This window comes from Berghia stephanieae, chromosome 4 (genome assembly GCF_034508935.2).
Source record: "Berghia stephanieae isolate SIO BIC M18660-M18661 chromosome 4, UCSD_Bste_1.3, whole genome shotgun sequence".
NCBI lineage: Eukaryota > Metazoa > Mollusca > Gastropoda > Nudibranchia > Aeolidiidae > Berghia > Berghia stephanieae.
Window position 1 is genome coordinate 24,630,277 of NC_088363.1, and position 17,216 is coordinate 24,647,492.

The 17,216-nt window shown below is 33.4% G+C and overlaps 1 protein-coding gene across 1 annotated transcript in view; it reads left to right on the forward strand.

Annotated features, from left to right (window-relative positions):
- LOC144971961 (uncharacterized) overlaps nucleotides 1-17,216 on the forward strand; it is a 30,478-nt gene that overhangs the window by 10,684 nt on the left and 2,578 nt on the right. The gene's annotated exons all lie outside the window — the stretch shown is intronic.

Here is a 17,216-nt window from a genome sequence, read left to right on the forward strand (position 1 = left end):
TTGATACTATTGATCACGGTATTCTCATTAAACGACTTAATATAACCTTTGGCTTGTCTGGGACTGTCTTGCAGTGGTTTGAATCTTATTTAGATGGCAGAAAGCAACAGGTTATGATTTTAGATAAACTTTCTCGTCAACATACATTGTCTTTTGGTGTTCCTCAAGGCTCTGTTTTGGGTCCAATTCTTTTTGTTTTGTATACTTCTCCATTATCTAATGTCATCACTGGTCATGGGCTGCGCTATCATCTCTATGCAGATGATACGCAACTTTATGCTACTGATAAAACTAAAAATCTCGAAAATATTGTGAAACGTGTGGAAGAATGTGTGACGGATGTGAAAGAGTGGATGGATGCAAACAAGTTGAAAATGAATGAGTCAAAAACAGAAGTGATGATTGTGGGAAATAGAGGGCAGTTGAAGGTAAATGATGGTCTTGAGGTGTTGATTGGGGGTGAAAAGATCAAAGTTTCAAAGACTGTGAAAAATTTGGGTGTCTATTTTGATTCAGAAATGAAAATGTCAGCTCACATTTCTGCTCTCTGTAAATCTTTATACTTTCAATTGAAGAAAATCAGTTCGATCCGTCAGTATATTGCAATTGGAACATGTAAAACATTGGTTGTTTCCCTCATTTTTTCGAAACTAGACTATTGTAACTCGCTGCTTGTCAACTTGCCTCAGGCTTCTATTAAACAATTGCAACTACTGCAAAACAGTGCAGCAAGATTAGTTTTTGGCAAAAAAAAATTTGATCATGCAACCCCTTTGTTGGCCTCTCTCCACTGGTTGCCCATTGAAAAGCGCACATATTACAAAGCAGCGTGTCTTGTTTATAAGTGTTTGGCTGGTATAGCACCGGCATATCTCACAGATCACGTGGTCATGTGTAAATTTGAAAATTACACTTTAAGATCATGTAATGACCAAACGAAAATTTCGGAAAAAAGATCAAGAACAAAATTTGGTGATAGATCGTTTGCTTGTTTCGGCCCCAAGATTTGGAATGAACTACCACGTGGTCTGAGGGAGTGCAAGTCTTTACCTACTTTTAAAAAGAATCTCAAGACACATTTTTACTGTATTTGTTTTTCTTGACTCTATATGAATCCTTGATTTGGCTATGAATTGTTATTGTTGTTATTATTTTATTTTTTTATTTTTTCACTTAAAATTGATATTTATATTGTAAAGTGCCCAGAGCTTGTGTTTTACACGAGAATGAGCGCTATATAAATGTGTATTATTATTATTATTATTATTATATTATTATTATTATTATTATTGTTATTGTTATTATTATTATTATTATCATTATTATTATTATTATTATAATTATTATTATTATTATTATTATTATTATTATTATTATTATTATTATCATTATTATCATTATTACTATTATTATTATTTTGGGCAAGGGGGCGGTGCTTTGTCTTGCAACAAAATGGGATTCAACGGTAACAAAATCTTGGACCTTGTCTTGTGCCTTGCGCCCTTTCATAACCCACTCGATTCATCTCTGAAGCAGTGCTTGGCAAATAGATGTATTATTGTAAGAATACAAAAAGAGGCCTAAATGAAATAATGAAATAATAAATTGTTAATCCCATTTAAGATACCACTGAAATATCACAGACCTCAGCATGTCAGCATGGGTGAGGTTCCTGACCTCCCATAGTGGGCAGGGAGGTACATACTGTATCTTCTATCCCCCTATATCTGTTTTCCAACTGCTTTCTGTCTTTGTCTTGGTCCTGGTCGGATTCCTGACTGGGAGGGAAACAGTCAAATGCATAGTTATTGTTTTGGGAGATGATATTGTTTTCCTTGTAAATCATCTCTCTGTTATGTATTATTATATTTGTTATTTTCAATGTATAATGTAAGCATTTGGGTGTATTCGTCTTTGTTGGATTTTGTGCTTGTGTCCGGATGAGACTTATAGGTGATCTCAAACTAAGTACATTGACGGTATGCTCTTGGAATCTACATCTGTTCCCAGTTCCCGTTTAGCTTACTTCCTCTTGGGTGCTTTAATTGTAATTCTAGAACTTTTTACTATCCCATTTTCTTCCTTTTTACTGGCGCTGATATAACCTAAATGTGTTGCAAGCGCCTAAAACCCTTAAAAACAAAAAACAAAACAGACCTCAGCAGCAGTGCAGTGCCACAAAGTTATTCGTAAATTATCTAATTTCTTTTTTTTTTCTTTCGTTTTTTCTTTCTTTCATGCTTCAAGAAATAAGATGCCGAAAGTAGGGGTTGAACCCGAACGAATCTATGTTTGTAGATTAATTGTGTCAAGCTTCACTTACTTACTTATTTACTTACTTACCCATTCACTTACTTACTTACTTACTTAATTACTTATTTACTTAGTTACTCACTTACTTATTTATTCACTTACTTACTTACTCACTTACTTACTTACTCACCTACTTACTCACTTACTTACTCACTCACTCACTTACTTACTTACTTACTTATTTACTTAGTTACTCACTTACTTATTTACTCACTTACTTACTTACTCACTTACTTACTTACTCACCTACTTACTCACTTACTTACTCACTCACTCACTTACTTACTTACTTATTTACTTAGTTACTCACTTACTTATTTACTCACTTACTTACTTACTCACTTACTTACTTACTCACCTACTTAATCACTTACTTACTCACTAACTCACTCATTCACTTACTTACTCACTTAATTACTCACTCACTCACTAACTCACTTACTTACTCATTTACTCAATCACTTACTTACTTACCTATTTACTTAGTTACTCACTTACTTACTTATTTACTCACTTACTTACTCACTCACTCACTTACTTACTTACTTACCTACTTACTTACTTACTCACTCACTCACTCACTCACTCACTTACTTACTTACTTACTTACTTACTCACTTACCCAATCACTCACTTACTTACTTTCTTACTCACTCACTCACTCACTTACTTACTTACTTACTTACTCATTTACTCAATCACTTACTTACTTACTTAACACTCACTCATTCACTTACTTACTCACTCAAAATTGAAAGAGATCGTTGTGAATCATCTTCGTAATTTTCATATCGCTCCTGTCAGAATCACGAGGCTGGGTACCCAATGTCATTCTCAACTTCACTTAACAAAGACCGAGATAAAACTTCCCAAACTCTCCCTTAGTTCATAAAGCTGTGTTCCCAAGATATTTGAGTATATTTGACTTGATAAATTGTTATTTGGAGAATGACAATTTATATCATGTTTTTTGTTGCTGTTGTTGTTATTGTTGTTGTTGTTGTTGTTGTTGTTGTTGTTGTTGTTGTTTTTATTGTTGTTGTTTTTTCACATGTTCTATTTGTTGTCATGCCACCCACTAGTTAATTGAATCTCATATGCTACCTTTGCTAGTGCTCGCTTTATGAAAATGAGTAGGTTCTCGGTTTAAGGATAGAGATAATGGGAGGATGCTATGTGTTTCAACATCACCACCAAATTAAACGCACCAAACACACTACTGTGTAACTTTTGATGTTTAGTAAGAATTAATCACTAACAGACTGTCTAAAAATAATAACAAAGACATGAGTGACGTCTGCTTAGTTCCTTATATACTTTGAAAGACATTCATTCAATTAGAGGGTTAATTATTTTTAATTTATTTTACAAAATTGTCCACTTTTATCAAAGCTCTTTGTTCTGTTTGGTGTCAACATTCTGAGCCTTCTCAGGAGAATCTTCCTCTTTGCATTATGTCTGTTGTTCTGATCGACTTCTTGGTTTGTTTTCATTATTCAATCCTTACGTTCAAAATAGATTCCATCAATATGATTAGCCAGCTTTGTTTGATATCCTGCAAATACCTCTCCCCGGTGGGTGTCTCTGGGATAATCAGTCGCAAGGTGAAAATCACCAGACAGAGATATTGACAATTTTAGTCAAGAGGTCATTTTTTATGGAAAATGAGTTTTCATTTTTTTAAAATAATTAAATCAAACATTTTTCTACATATTGATGAAATATTTTAATTGAATTCTAATATGAAGGTAATTATTATACTTAATACCAACTCTTGCCAACTTTCGAAGCGATTTTCTCAAAATTAGTGTTTCATACCCTAGCCCATGCTTATGACCATAACTTCATGAAAAATAAAGATCAAAATGCTCAGGAGACATTGGGCTTTTCAAAAAATGAAGAAAAAAAATGCAAACAAAAATGTTATTTATCCTACATAGGACTAACGGAAAATAATTTCAAAACAAGATACAATCTCCACACCTCAACCTTTAGAAACACCAACAAAAAATACATCCACAAAACTCAGCGAACATATTTGGAAATTAAAAGACAACAAACTAGACCACATCATTTCATGGAAAATTATATCTAAAGCAACAGGATACACACCATCATCAAAACAATGCAGTTTATGCCCAAAAGAAAAATATACTAGAATCAAACACCCTCATGAAGCCACACTCAACATGAAAAATGAAATGTACAACAGCTGTCCAGATAGAAGAAAACATCTACTAATCAACTACAAACCTACGGAACCACTTCAACAAGCAACAACACACAACAAACCAAACTCATGTAACACACAGTCCTGACGATGGCTGAAGGGCCTGAAACATCGATGTAGACTGACTCCAACATCGCGGTAAATAATAGAATAATAATTCGCTCCATTGTTACATGTCGAGTACTATTCGTACCAGATTTGTATCCAACACGATTCAATATATATCTATCTATATATCTATCTATCTATCTATCTATCTATCTATCTCTCTATCTCTATCTATCTATCTATCTATCTATCTATCTATCTATCTATCTATCTATCTATCTATCTATCTATCTATCTATCTATCTATCTATCTATCTATCTATCTACCTATCTATCTATCCATCTATCCATCTCGTAACATGAAGAACGAGAAATGACGCCTGTTAGGCGATATTACAGGGGGGGTTTTTCTACAGAGACAACGCTGTTAATGGCCAGGGATTAATTTTACACATGAGAACGGTGAGAGAATGTGAGTAACGAACATTTTCCAAGGACTCAACTATGTGTTGAGCGAGACTCGAACTCAGGACCTCCCGATCTGAAAGCGAGTGACATACCACAAGACCACATAACCGCATATATCTGGCAATATTGGAATAAAGTTAGTTTGTTTTTGTAAAGTTTTGGATGCATGGGAGTAAATATTAAATATATGTTTCATTTATTTATTTGTGTGCTTATTTATCTGTCTATTGATTTACTGATTTATTAATTTATTTATTAATCTGTATATTTATTTATACATTCATTTCTTTGATTATTTATCTGTTAAATATTTATGATTTATTTATTCATCTATCAATATATTTATGTATCTATCCATTTATTCATTCATTCATTTACTTTTTTATCTGTATAGTTATTTATGCATTCACTTCTTTGTTTATTCATCTGCTATATATTTATCATTTATTTATATATTTACTTGTTTTTATTACTTAAACAATTTGTACTGAGTACACGAACCCGGCAAGAAACCATATTGTTGGATGATATTGGAAAGAAGTTTGTTTTTGTAAAGTGCTGGGTGCATGCTAACAAATCTGAATATATATTTTAATTATCTATTTATCTATAATTTATTTATTTTTTCATTTATCAATTATTTACCTAATTGTTGTAAAGTTATATAATTATCAATTGTTTATTTTCTTATCACTTAAACACATTTTGAAACGTACTTGATTCAAAAACGTCTAGGTCGGATGATATTAAAATATAGAAACTGGAGCAACATGACCATTGACAGCTCTGTTCAATAGATTACACAGAATTTGAAATTCCACTCTGTCGTGGTTGGGATAGAAGTTGATCGTTGAGACTGGCCGTTATATTGAAGCAGCTTGTCTTGAAGTATTTTTAATATCAGTTTGTTTTGTTCTTGTAAAGATGATCTGAGGAAAATTAAACATTCTATCTGATTTAGTTTAAGAAATTATCACAATAACAACTTAAACACAACGAAATTAAATGTAGGGTACCAAACGGCACTTGGAAGATAATATTTGAATGGAAGTCAAATATCATCAGAGAATAGGGTTTATTGTCTTAAAGGAGTATTAAGCGCATACCATTTTTTCAGATCCAAAACGATTTATAAAACAATTTTAGAAATATTTACACTTGAGAAGAATTAAGTTTAACGTCGAAGTTATCACAATAAGGAAATTAAAGGGTTTTTGCAGTTTTAGAAACAAACAAAAACACGAGGAGTTATATATAACAATATCCACTAAAACTACTCAAAGCGCTATACAAAGAGTCCCTTGCCAACAGCCACACACACACACACACACACACACACACACACACACAAACACACACACACACACACATACAAATGTAGGACAAGATATGATGTCTGTTAGGCGATATCACATTTTTAAAACCACAGCGACATTGCTGTTAACAGTCAGGTACTAATTTTACACCTGAATTTGGTGAGAGAGTTATTCAACCATGCGCCGCTCAGAGCGGGACTCGAAACCAGGACAAGTCCTGTCTGAAGGCAATGTCATACCACAAGACCACATAGCTGCACAAAAAAACTCAGTCTCTTCAATAATGGTTTTTCTTTTAACTTAAATTCTATAATTTTAGCTTAAAATATAATGTTAAGGGGCAGCGTGGCTCAGCGGTACGGTCTTCGCTTCGTACCCGAGTTAGATCACCCGTCGTTGCGCTGGTGGCCTTGAGCAAGTCACTTCGCCCTAGCTCAAATTGTGCGCTGCACTACGGTTGGCGACTGGGTTATTCTAGTCTTCCCTTGGAATAGACCCTAGAGACAAATTTCCCCTATGGGATTAATAAAGGGAATTTTTAAATTCTGTTTTAAATATCCAAGACATCCCAACATAATACTGTTTTGAGACGAGAGTCACAAATTATTTCAATTCATTCTCATCTCATATAACATTGGCTAAATTGAAACATTAATCCGATTTGTGTTATAGAATCACATGTTGTTCTTCAATGGCACGAGAGAGGCTATGGGAATTAAAGATATCGTCGAAACAAATTATGAGATCATTTTTTTTAAAAAGTGATAACAAAATTGAATATAACGGCTTGAAAAAAAGAGCAAAATACAAAACATGAAAGAATATAGAAGGTAAAATTTTCAATTTCTAAATAAAATACTGTAAATGATTGTTATTCTTGATTAAACTGTCGTACAATCGTATGATGATATCAAATCCCGGCAGACTCCGCTGTTTGTTCCTTTCTATGTAACTTGACTGAAGGAACATCACTTATCTTGAGCCAGTATTGATCTAAATTCATTTTTATCATCTTCAGTAGAGAAAAAAAATCTTTTTCCAGAGCAATTTGTAATCATTATACTGAGAAACAATGTCAAAACTGCTTCTACGTAAGGGAATGCTGATTGGATATGGTCGTTAAAATCAACTTTTAGTCTAGAAAGATCCTGATGGGTCAGACAATCGTTTTGCTGAACCAAAGGCTTTCCCTTGACATGTTGATGCAAATGCTCGACTTCTCCTACAATTATCATATTCACATCTTCGATATAATATGTTTGGGATAAAACATTAACACCATCACGAATCACTTTCTCTGAAGCATTTAATTATTCTTACGAATGATAATTTTGCAAGATCATGGAATGCTGAAGCTCTCTGTAGCAGATTTGTCCCAAAATGCACCAATCACAGGTATAAATGTTTTGATTCTGAACCTGTTTCTTGGCCCAAGGCCTCTAAAACATCGCCTTCAGAATCGGTATCTTTTCTGCTACTTTCGATTTTCTTAAATTCAACATCAGGGAATTTTTCTTTGACTTTTCCTTCAAATTGATCAAACATATACATAGTTTGGAAGTGACGCGTACGGTTTCAAACATACATCTAAACTAATTTTGGGATCTAGGAGTGATTGACTAGTCTTGTGAAATTAAATCAGCAAGTAACTCCACAAATATAGCATCACCATAATTTCCAACCTCCATTTTGTTCAAAGTGTTTTTGATTAGATTTCTTGTTTCGCCTCTCTCCGTAGTGTCAAGACACTCAAGAGCTTACTTGGACAATAATGGGGAGGGGGGGGGGCTACAAGAGGGTGGGCCTAAGCTAGCTTATAATAATGTGTGGAAATAGATGAAATAAATTGAGTTGAAAGCCACATTTTAAAGAATGAGGAAATTTAGCTTTTTGTAAGTTGGTGAAACGAAATTCACTCTCCTCAATCAAAGTATAATATTTATTATTGCTCAGATGTGATAAGTAAAGGACAAAATCAAATACATAATACCATTTGGAGACGATTGGACACAAATGTGTGAAAACAAGTATAGATGGCGTCTTTTAAATGCGTTTTCTATTAGATGATTTGCTTTCTTAATCAAGTGAATTTTTAAAAAATTAAGAATGAGCTATTACAGATCTTTTTAACATAAGTATCCCATGTACACGATCTATCGCTATATATTTTTTAAGTTTTGCAAAAATCCTTTAAACGTGATACGTTTTAGAGTCACATGATTTTAGCTATCATCATCCCCATCCTCACCATTATCATTACCATCACCTTTATAACATTATCAGAAGTCATTTTCAAGTATCGACGTACCAATATTACACCAATAAATCCATGTCTGGCTAAACAGATTAAAAGTTGTTCCTGCTCAACTAGAAACATCTCTGGAGACCGTGTTTTGTCAAAGGAGTGACAATTGGAAGGATCCTCAAAGGACAGAATATCATTTCGACAGCAACTAGTACGAGTTCGTGAAAGGTCTGGGTGGTGAATATGACCCATCGTGTCAACCGGGTAATTTGTCGGAATGAAGTGGATCCTGAAGTTGATCTGAAGTTTAAAATAATCAGCGTATGAAAGGTCTGTTTAACTCTCTCCTTTTCCGACATTTTCTGGATTTTCCCCAAAACTTCACACCCAACTAACACAAAAATAGATTTTTTATCTCTCAAACACAATAGCAGTGAGTTCTTGCGGTACATAATTTCTTTAGCAAAACATGCCCTACAACACATTGTTCATTTACTTTAAATTTTATGATGTACAAGAGAAATTTGAATAAGAAAAATGTTGGTTTGTATTTTAACGAATTTGACGATTTTCCTATAGTTGGTAAGGAGAGGGTTAATCTAGGTTCTTACACTTACACTCTTGCTTTTTGGAATTCCGGACGTGTTCTCCAACCTCTGCACGAGCTTGCGAGTTCGCGTTGAGAATAAGTTTAAATTCCAAAGCGGAATAGTGTAAGAAATCTTTTATTCTATCCTTCAATCTATTCTGATTTCGTTGTCTTTGACAGTCTTAGACATTTACAAAAAAGAAATACTCAAATGATAGATAAATAGATACTCCTTTAAAAAAAAAAGAAATAATTTTTTTGGTGAAATTTAACGCTTAATAGTTTGACGTCACAAATTATTATTGTAGACTTAACAACATTACGCGTTGTCATTTATGGATGGACTTTAGGAAACTATTTTGATGCAATATTGGTACACCGATGCTTGAAATGGATTATCGATAAAATGTTATAATGAAGTTTTGAGGCGGCTATGTGGTAGGACACTCCCTTTCGGACTGGAAGGTCCAGGGTTCGAGTCCTGCTCTCAACGGCCCAAAGTTGAGTTCATGGAAAATGCTTTTTACTCAAATTATCTCACCGTACTCATGAGTACCTGGCTGTTAACAGCGTTTTCTTTGTCGGAAAAGTAAATTGTTATATCGCCTTTTATGCGTCATGTCTCGTCCTACATGTCAATTGTTGCTGCTGACTAGGTATCCCCTGTATAACGCTTTGAGCACTTTTAGTCGATATTGCCGTGTATTAATGCTTAAGCTATTATTTTAAAATACTTTATTAAACACTTAAAGATAAATCAAATTTCATAATATTTAACTATAGATTAACTTTCGCCATTAATATCACTCCGATATGCAATCTGGATAAGCAGTGACGTCCCGAGTTGGAGAATTTTTTCCAAGATTTAGGCTCATTTTCATTGCTTGATATTTTTGAAGGACAAATATTAAATACGTGCTTTTCCAGAGCATGGCATAATACTGTTATTGAGACGCTGGTGGATACAACCGCGACTTGAAAAAATCGCTTTTAGTGAGCACTTGTCACCGTAGATGAAATCGTAAACGTTGAGAATGTGTGACTATTATTTTGTTATGGTTTTTGCTTGCATTGATGATAGAATTGTTAGAAGCAGTCAATGGAATTATTCTGAGATATCTTCTTGTTCTTGTTCTTATTCTTATTCTTATTATCATCCATCGTCATTACCATTATCATTATTATTATTATCATTATGTTATTATTATTATTATTATTATTATTATTATTATTATTATTATTATTATTATTATTATTATTATTATTATTATTATTATTATTTATTACTATTATTATTATTAGTATTGTTATTATTATTATTATTATTATTATTATTATTATTATTATTATTATTATTATTATTATTATTGCTTGTTTTTTTTAAGCTATAAACGATTACTAAGAGAATGTTATCCCTTTATTATTATAATTGTTAGAATAATTTGTTTAGGGAGATGTAATGACTATTGTCCAATGGCCTAAAATTAACATTTGAATTGAATTGAAGATATGCGCTGACAAAGAGAGTCACAGCTTAAGTGTTGGTCGTGTGTTTGATGTCTCGCTCGGACTAGAAACTCTGATACCGTTATGTCAACAAAATGGCAGCCATTTTTTGTGAGATTCAGAGAGCTGAGATTCGGAAGGATAATGCGTCGGTTATGAATGACAGAGGCAAAAAGTGTCCCGTTGATTGATATTAACACTGGAAATAAAAGATTTGCTAGACAATTACAGATCACCGAAAGTTAACATATAATAACCCCCCCCCTCCCCCCTCACCCCACAAACAAAAAAAAAACCAACAAAAAATACCCCAAAAAGCTGAAAACAAAACAAAAACAAAACGAATTTGTTTGGGCTCTAGGGGTGTGATTACTCGGGACTCGAAGGGTTCTCTTAGAAGGAAATAAATCGAATAGAAAGTATAATGAAGATAAAAGTCATTCTCCTGGCTGCCAGTGACTGAAATAATTTGTAAATTGTTGCGATTCATCTGAAACACACTTTCTGTATTTGTCTACCTAGTCAAAGACGAGAAAATGCTTTAAAAAAAAAACGATTTTAGACACTTGCTTTCCTCAGGCTTAAGACTAGTAATTATTTTACTTGACTGGTAAAGGACTAAATCTAGTCACTCTACATAAGAATCGGCCCAGGTTATCTCAATGGTGCGTTGGTGGAATTCTGACATTCTCGATCACATTTCCCAATATTGACCAATTACATTAACATGAATTATAGATCCATAAAAATAGCCCTCACATTGTAAGAAAATCTCAATTTTAAGACTTCTTTCATGACATTTAAAAAGTCTAAGTTTGAGATTTATAGACAGGCTGAGATTTATTTAAATTGATCGATATTTAAAGAAAGTGTTTTATCAGATTACGGCAAAATGACAGTTGCAATACCAAGTCACGTCACCCAGTCGTAACTTAATGGCAGTATTTATTTTGTTCAACCGTATTTAAATACTCGTGGTCTTGTATATGCTGTTTTCTTTACATAATCTCATAAATGAAATGCGTTCATTGGCTGGTGTATTGTTGTTGAAAAAGACGCTCGGTGTTTTGTATCTTAAACTATAGATATGAATTACACATCATTGATAAATATTAATGTATTTTCAATATTTTACTGAGTAAATGTTAATATTTAATAGAAATTGTGGCATACACCAATCGCTCGATTTGTGTCGTTGTAGAAGTTATCAGATTGTTTGTTTTGCTGGCGTATTAATCTTTTAAAAATTAGATTGCATTAAAAAAAAACGTACTATGGTAATTGGATTCAGTAGTCTGATGTCACGCGCCCGGCAACGGCGGCCATCTTGGTTCTAAACAAAGAAAATAATTACTTTTTATTCTTCATGCTGGCAAGAACTTTTCATATGTCTTGTGATCAGAATGTGTAAAAGTCAAAACATGATCAAATTTATGTTTTTCCCCTCTGAATACACTTTTATGTTCGCCGGGGAAATATTTCATACGGGCGTCCGCCATTGTTCCGATAGTTTAGAGCCAGTGTTACTAAGTTACCATGCGTCATTAGGAAGGAAGTGACGTTACGACTGTTGAAGAGTATTGGGGAAATTCAGAGATGGCTCTATTAACTGTTTTTTACACTGACTTCATTGCAAGCACGCAGCTGCTTATATTTTACCGGTTAGAGGGACAACTTTTTCTTTTTAAATTGATGGTAGGAATCACTCAAAATCACTTCCAAGAGTTGTATTGTGGTTCTTTTATTCACATATTATTTTGAGCTCAAAACGCAGAGGGAAATTGACTCTATAATAGCCTAAAAGTGTCACAAGCGCCGTAAAATCATTAAAAACTAAACTGAACTGAATAGAACGAACTGATTAGTATTTCTAAAATTAAAATAAAAGAATTGAGCTTTATATAGCGCAATATCTACTAAATGCGCTCAAAGCGCTTTACAAGGGGTCCTTGGTCAACAGCAACATTTAACATATATCACGGGACATGCCGCCTGTTAGACGATATTACAATTTTTCGGACAAAGACTACGCTGTTAACGGCCAGGTACTCATTTTACACGTGAGTACGGTGAGAGAATGTGAGTCAAGAGCCTTTTCCAAGGACTCAACTATGCGCCGAGCGCGAGACTCGAACCCAGGACCTTCCGATCCGAAAGCGAGTGTCATACCACAAGAACACTTAGCCGCACAGACCACATAGCCGCACTAAATACAAAAGGGTGACAATCCATTACATTTTATTTCATCTCTGAATTAAGTATAATATTGATGAAAAGATCATCTTTTCAGTTTTAAATCTTGTTTACATTCTTTTTCATCATTTACTTTCTTTTTCTTGAAACTGAGGGCACATAATGAGCTTACTGTCTTTAGTTTCATTTTAATCAAAGGGAAATTTAAACGAAACCAAAATGTGGAGATGTAAACATTATTTTTTTGCTCGCTTAATTTCTTATAATAAATCATATTTAACTCAAATATAATGTTTAAGCTAAATAGCGAAAATACGCTGTGGAATCAATAACAAAAATTTCCGTTGAATCGATTGGGAAATGTGAACGATGGTGCCTCTAGAATTAATTTTATAATTATTATGTTACAATCAATGCTATGAGTTACAAGACAAAATAATTAATAACAAATGTACACTGTAATAGACGAGAAGGGAAGCGAAAGTAGTAATGGTTTTGATAGTAGTAATACAGTAGTAGTAGTAGTAGTAGTAGTAGTAGTAGTAGTAGTTGTAGTAGTAGTAGTAGTAGTAGTAGTAGTAGTAGTAGTAGTAGTAGTAGTAGTAGTAGTAGTAGTAGTAGTAGTAGTAGTAGTAGTAGTAGTAGTAGTAATATGTAGTAGTATAGTAGTAGTTAGTAGTAGTAGTAGTAGTAGTAGTAGTAGTAGTAGTAGTAGTAGTAGTAGTAGTAGTAGTAGTAGTAGTAGTAGTATAGTGTAGTAGTAGTAGTAGTAGATAGTATAGTAGTAGGTATAGTAGTAGTAGTATAGTAGTAGTAGTAGTAGTAGTAGAGTAGAGTAGTAGTAAGTAGTAGTAGTAGTAGTAGTAGTAGTAGTAGTAGTAGTAGTAGTAGTAGTAGTAGTAGTAGTAGTAGTAGTAGTAGTAGTAGTAGTAGTAGTAGTAGTAGTAGTAGTAGTAGTAGTAGTAGTAGTAGTAGTAGTAGTAGTAGTAGTAGTAGTAGTAGTAGTAGTAGTAGTAGTAGTAGTAGTAGTAGTAGTAGTAGTAGTAGTAGTAGTAGTTAGAGTAGTAGTAGTATGTATGTAGTGTAGTTGTATAGTTGTTGTTGTTTGGTTGGTGGTGGAAGAAGAAGAAGGAGAAGAAGAAGAAGAAGAAGAAGAAGAAGAAGAAGAAGAAGAAGAAGAAGAAGAAGAAGAAGAAGAAGAAGAAGAAGAAGAAGAAGAAGAAGAAGAAGATGATGATGAAGAAGAGGAAGAAAAAAGAGACATTAGGAGAAGGAGGTGGTTGAGGAGGAGTAGAAACATGTAGAAGAAGGTGTATATGGTTCATTTGCCATGTTTTAACAACTATTAACATCTCCATAATATATAAATCAGATATATTATTCTTTAAAATTGTCTCTTAAGAACACTGTTTTATTGTTTGCTTTTAGAGAAAGTCACTACTTCAAAACTTAATGCAAGTTTGTCACCAGTCCTCCGGATGAAGGTTATCTGCAAAGGTTATATATTGAATCATACGGTTGCATAACTATTTTAGTAGTAGTATGTATGAGCAGCGTCTTAAGATTACGGGGTGTAAATGAGCGAGGATAGATGATCTTTGTTGACGACCATCATTAATTTAGACTAGAAGATATGGTGACATCACTCTAAAACCCTGAGATCATTTCTACCGCCCTCTGGAAAAACCCATATTTTAAAATTTTGGCCAGAAAACTCGCGGAGTCCTAGGTTTGACAGTTTTTGCCAAGATAAGAGTCATTTAAATCGAAGGACGAGTTTTCTGGCCAAATTTTTAAATATGGGTTTTTCCAGAGTACGGCAAAGTTGTACAAGGCATGTAAACAGGATTCAGAAGAACCAGAAATACACGCGCCATTAATTAAGAATCTGACTATAGTTTTACGTTATCTTTGTAATCATTGTTAAAGAATTGACTTGATCTCAAGCCGATTGTCATGAGATGAAAAAAAAAGATTGTTATATCATGTAAATGACAAGGAAGTCGGTAAAATTATACTAAACATTTTATTTGATCTTCTTAGAATATAAGAAAGGCTGTGCCATTTTGGCCAAATGGAAAAGAGGAGAGAATAAATGAAGAGTTAATGCTTATCTCAACTCGTTTTTATCAAGCACCATTTGAAAATGTAAAATGGGGTTCATTACCTGAAAATATCAGAAGAATTAATGGCCAAATGGAATTCGGCCGAAAAATAGATAAAATCAAAATGAAGGCCTAGGTATGTCCATGTGTCCTCCCAGCACTCACAGTCGGCTGCGAGGAGTTGCAACTTGTATAATTGAATTGACGTTGAAGGGTGTGTCATGAATTTGATGAGAAGAGTTAGAAGTTGAAAAAGAGTAGGAATAAAAAGTACAATTTTTTTAAAGAGGAAGGAGGGGGGAGTCGGAAGAGACCCTGATGACTACAATGTCATCAATATCACTGGTTTCTGTACGAGAAGTCCCGTAGTCAGGAAAAACATAGAGCAGGACAGTTAGAAGGGACTACTGGAGCGTGTTTGTGTGTGATGACAGAAAATTTCATTTTGTACTGGGTGGATGGTTGGAGCCATCTAGAATGAACCATTGTTTTAAGAACTTAGGCCAGATCATTAAACGCTAAGATGGGTTTGGTTGTGTCAACATTAGTGTTTCACGCTTAATAGTCACCGACAGTCACGTATTTTTCTGCTTTCGAAGTGTAGTTGTTTTATCTAGCATGTATGATTTCCCCTCCTGTCACTCTGCGCCTAGAGATGTGGCAACGCGGGATTGACGCTATATTATCATTATTATTATTATTATTATTATTATTATTATTATTATTATTATTATTATTATTATTATTATTATTATTATTATCATTATTATTATTATTATTATTATTATTTATTATTATTATTATTATTGTTATTATTATTGATTTTAGATCGGTAGTTGGTTGATTAGGTCTCCCTAAAAATATCAAACAGACTATAAACAGTTTAGGTCACACATAGTAGTCGTGTGTTCAAGTTAAACGCATAGCATCAAATATTTATATTAAAATGGGGATACAGTACTTTGAATATAATCATCAGCTTGTATTTTCTTTTGAATGTACCGAAAATGTATCCAAATGGTAATGTAAAATCGAAATTACATTCATAGACTACTGAGGTTATTGAATATTGTTCATTATTAAATAAATAAGAGGTGTGCAATGCTTATAGTATTATGGAAAATAATCCTACAAAAGTTACATTTTTCACAAGTAAATTGCAGAGAATTTAAGTCTGGCAACTTTGATTTTAATTTGTTAAAAATAACCTGCATTATTGATCTAAAACAAAGACTATTCCATATTTCACTTACAGATAATGAGTTCTTTCTTACTTTATTTGCTCTTGGAATATACATGTGTTCCCTATGTAAACCATTTTCTCTTTGTCTTAGTAGTAGTAGTAGTAGTAGTAGTAATAGTAGTAGTAGTAGTAGTAGTAATAGTAGTAGTAGTAGTAGTAGTAGTAGTAGTAGTAGTAGTAGTTGTTGTAGTAGTAGTAGTAGTAGTAGTAGAAGTACATGTGATTTTGACAAATGTATACTTTTGACGATCACATTTTATGTATTTTCATTGGCGTTGAAATGACCTAACTGTGTCACAAACAATACAAAAGAAAACAATCTTCCTTGAAGTACACAAGAGCGTTTCTCTCTATATCAGTGCTGACATTTACTTAAATTACTTCTAAAGGATTCGTGATTTTGTCTTTGAGAATCGATTCTTGTTGTATTAATGTAGCCAGTTTTCACAGCATTTCTTGTCCATCGTCATTTTCAAATGAATTAAATTTGACCCAAGAAAAATAAGGAAAGAGGAAGAAACAATCACAAGAACATTAAGAAGAGTTGTACGTTCTTCAACTTTGTGCATTGGCGCTTACTTTTACACTCGGTGAAATTTTGGATGTTTTTCAATCATGCTCCATTTTTGTAATCACGTATCTTACTCAATTTCATGTATTATAACTGGAATTCTTTTAACTTTCCGGTGGTGTATGGATTATGTCACTGTGGCACACAGTAATAAAGTTTTGGGTTGTTAATCATTGGCAAGTTCAAGTTGGCGCTCAGTGTATTTATCTAAATAAAAGAAAGAGCAAGTCTGTGTCTTTGTGTGTATCGACTACAGGGACTACTATCAGTAATGAAAATTAGCCAATTCGTTAATATTTTTACCCTCCCGATTTCAGTCGTCGAGAGTTTTGCGATTAATGTCGATTTTACAATAGCCATATCATGGCCACAATGTTTAATCAATTTTA